The 4197-nt window shown below is 37.9% G+C and overlaps 1 protein-coding gene across 1 annotated transcript in view; it reads right to left on the reverse strand.

Moving 5' to 3' along the window:
- Window positions 1-4197, reverse strand: part of DSCAM (DS cell adhesion molecule) — a 368029-nt gene that overhangs the window by 357581 nt on the left and 6251 nt on the right. The window lies entirely within an intron of this gene.

Consider the following 4197-nt stretch of genomic DNA (forward strand, 5'->3'; position numbering starts at 1 on the left):
GTTTTTTTCCTGGTTTGGTTTCTTTTTTGTTTGTTTTGTTTGGGTTTTTTGTTTGCTTTTTTTGTATTGGCTTTTTTTGTGCTTTTTTGGTTTTTTGGGGTTTTTTAGGGTTTTGTTATGTGTTTTATTTGTGGTTTTTGGTTCTTTGGGCATTTTGTCTGGGGCTTTTTTGTTTGTTTTTTGGGTGTTTTTTTTTTAATTTTTTTCTTTTTCTTTGGTCGTTTTTACAAAAAAATATACTTCGCTGAGCTCTTTGGTCCTGCAGGGCTCAGGCTGCATTCGATGGCTACAAGGTGAACACAAATTCGATCCCAAAGTCTCTTTCTTTGGGAATGGTTTGTAAAGGAAAGCAGGAAGAGGGAAAGGAATTTTAATAACTTGAGAGCAAGCCATGAGCAGCTATCCATCAGATATTCCAGGATGATTCTAGGATGAACACAATATCCTGGGATGATTTAAGCTTTTATGTTTAGGGCCATCTAATGAAAATCCATCTAATGTAGGATTTGGTTATGGATACAAGAGAAAACTGCAYAGCCTTACTCTCCATGTTATAATTCAAATTAATTTCAGTCTCAGTTTTAAGAGACAACACTAAATTCTTCAGAAAAGAAGGATTTTTAGGAAAAGAGACCCTGTAGCTGCAGCTGTAGAGCTTGGTGRGGCAGTAACCCACACTTTGTGAGCCCCTTGAGGCTTCTCAGAGCTTCCATCAGCCCTTCATTGTGCTGACACCTCAGARCTTGTCAGGCACTGCTGCAAAAATTGAGTTTTTGTTAAACACCTGTGTCCAGTGGASAGGGATGAATATTCCAGTATGGAAAGATTCCTGTGTATTTGCTGTCAGAGGTCAGTGTTTTCTACTTTKCCTCAAAACAGATTTATCCAAATAATTTGGTTTGCCTTGCTTTAAAATTCTTTTTTTTTCTTGCTGCCTTGACCCCTAGAGAACACCTTATAAAAGCTTTTTGGCCTCAGATTTGCTGTCAAATTTTGCTCTGTAGGAGCAAAACCCCAAATCTGTAGCTGTCCTCTGACAGAGAGAAGTTCCTACACACCTTTCTGGTGTGCAGCTGTCCTTTCACATGGAAAATCYGTAGAAATTGGAATTTCTGGCTCCAAACACAGGCACCCTCCCCTTTATTGAAGATGGTCTGATCCATCGGGGTACTCCTTGGAAACGCTCTGGCAATAGATCTTCATGTGTTTCAACTCCCAATTACTTTACAACAACCTGGAGGCATGACACGAAATTGCAGCCARGAAACAGAAAATGCTCTTGCCCAGCATTTATTTATTACACACTGAGATTACCGTGGACATCACTGTGCTCCCTGAAAACCAAACATTTGGACCAAAGCAGACATGCCCAGGGTAGCACAACACAGCAAGAGCAAAAACATTGTAGTGTTTTAATCAAGGAACAAGCTTTTAAAACACTCTTTCTGAAAAGGCAGGATTGTTTTTACCCTATAAAAGTAAAAACATTGGGCTTTGCTCYCAGCCCCAATRTCCAGCCTKGCCTTGGGCACTCAAARGGATCCAGGGGCAGCCACAGCTTCTCTGGGCACCCTGTGCCAGGGCCTGCCCAYCCTCMCAGGRAGGAATTTCYTCCCAAAATCCCATCTWCCCCTGTCCTCTGGCAGTCTAAAGCCATTCCCCCWTGTCCTGTCACTCCATCCCTTGGAAAAAGCTTCTCCCCATCTTTCTTGTCAGCTTCCTTCAAAATTTGTTCTCACCTTTATCCTCTCCACTCACACACTTTCTTTTTCTCTTCACTTTTCTTACTTTCCAAGTAAAYCCTCCCTTTTTTCCCCACAAAAACCTTCTTCCAACCATGATAACCACCACTTTCTGAAGTGTCTCTCTTTTTTTCTTTCCTTCCACAGCAGAGGTTTTCCCTCAAGATGGCTCTCATTTTTTGCTGATGCTAATGAACAACCAGTAAATCAGTTACTTAGGAAAAAAAAATGAAGAAAAAAAAATCAGAACTCGGTATTTTTCAATTCTTAATGGTGAGATTGAAAGCACGCCAAAGAATCTGGTCTTGTACACACACACACACACAAAAAAAATACAATAAAGTGAGATTTTTAATGGCATCAGTTTGAAAGAACTAGGTTTTGTTTTCATTTCAATTCCTAACTGCTCAATTGATTGAATTGTGAGATAGTAAGAAACTTGTTAAAGTTTGAAATAGTTTTTAATTATTTTAGCCCAGTCAACCATAGTCAGAAGGTGCATCAAGGAAAATAAAAATATTCCATTTAGATCCATATAATTAAATGTTATTACGCACTTGAATCCCCCGATTTTGGGTTTAAAACCAATACTGACTAATGAAAATGAAATTATCTGTACATAGCAACCACGATGCCCTAAAGAATTGCCATATTTTTCCCCTAAAGAAGAGATCACAGAGACCTGTGAGTCCCCTGCTCCTGATTCCAGGGTGAAGGRCAGGATTGAGCCACTCTGAGATACCACAAAGTCTAATGCTGTAGTCACAAAAAATCAGATTTTGTCCTCTCAATCTGTTTTCAGAGACAATATGCATGCCTTCTTACAAAACAGAATGAATAAACTTTAAAAATAAGGTAGCTAACTATGAAGAAATTCATATTCTTTTCCTCCAACCAGTACTCTCACACACAGATGTATGTGCACCATGTAGCAGATTATTTTAAGATGAAGCAAAACAAACACATCCATCCACTGTTGTGTTAAATAGTTGCAATCATAGTTTAGATGATCTTAAACATAATTCATAATCATTATATGGCTGAAGTGCTGGTGAGTCCARCAATTCAGGTATTTCAGATCTCTCTGTGCAAACACACGCAATTTCAGTTGCTCAATGACCAAAAATTATCATATTATCAGAATCCAATAGCACAAYAAGGAAGTGAAATTAGCAAGCTTAAACAGTGCACTAGCAATATAGAACAACTCATCATCCATTACATGGTTGTTAAATATCTACCAAATGCTCAGAAAGCTCTTTCAATTATAATTTTTGGGGAAAAAAAAAATGTCTTGCAAGATGATGCCAGGAATCAATAAAACACAGAGAGAAATTAAATCTGTGACACGAGTCATATGGARACACAGGTATTTCCATCAATGCCACAATTTGTCAGAAAAATAAAGATTATTAATATACCAAGGAGGTCGTGCAAAAACATTTCCACACACTTGAGCACCATAAACACAAACGTATTCCTAAGTAGACTCTGCAGCAACATTTAACTCAAACGACTTTTTTCCATTCTGCACAGCCCTGGAATGATCCATTTCCAATTTCTGCACACATAAATCATTTGTATGTGAAACAACAGCTGCACCCTGCATTATATATAATTCAGATATGTACCGTACTGAAAATATTTCTCCTACCTATTTGCTCTCCCATGAATTTCTTACAATGTTTATGCTCTAAAATGTTAGATTTTCTTTGCCCAAATTCCCGAACAATGCCTCACATTTTCTCCCTCTGTCAGCAAATAGATTAATGCACGTAACTGCTTTAGTATAGATTGTTTCACTGCAATATGTTCAGCTTATGGCAGTGCTTAAGCCTCCACTGTTATCTGTGAAGATATTTGGGATTAAAATGCTATGAAAGGATAAATATTGATTACATACCTCATTTAAACATAACCAAGCAAATTTAGACTCRGGATTTCTCCTAATCCATGAGTCACATCACTACTAAAAACAATTACAGTCCAGCACATGTTTATGACACTCAAATTTCTTTGGCAGGCAGGAGCTCTTCATCAAAGTTAAAATGCAAACCCGCTGCCACAGCACCAGAGAGCTGGTTTTATGTCTGGTATAAAACAAAAAACATGTTATTTTCCCCTCAAGCAGGCTAGAAAAGCAGGGCTGTCTGAAGCCTTCACGTCACACACACCCAGAGTCACAGGGATGCAGCAACGCTGAAGTGAAATGCATTACTGGGAGGATGACATCCCACTCAGCTGGAATTGAACCAGAGTAAACATAGGGCATTTTGGGGGGAAAAAAAACAAAAAAAACCAAACAAAAAAAACCCAAACAAAAAAACAAATAAACAAAAAAAACCCAAAAAACCCCAAAAAAACCAAAAAACCCCAAAACCAAACAAAAAACAAACAAACAAAAAGCCCATAAAACAAACAACTACAAAAAAAAAAACCCACAAAGAAAAAAAAA

Source organism: Malurus melanocephalus, unplaced genomic scaffold, assembly GCF_030028575.1.
Source record: "Malurus melanocephalus ecotype Western Australia unplaced genomic scaffold, MMel_1.1 scaffold_212, whole genome shotgun sequence".
Classification (NCBI taxonomy): domain Eukaryota; kingdom Metazoa; phylum Chordata; class Aves; order Passeriformes; family Maluridae; genus Malurus; species Malurus melanocephalus.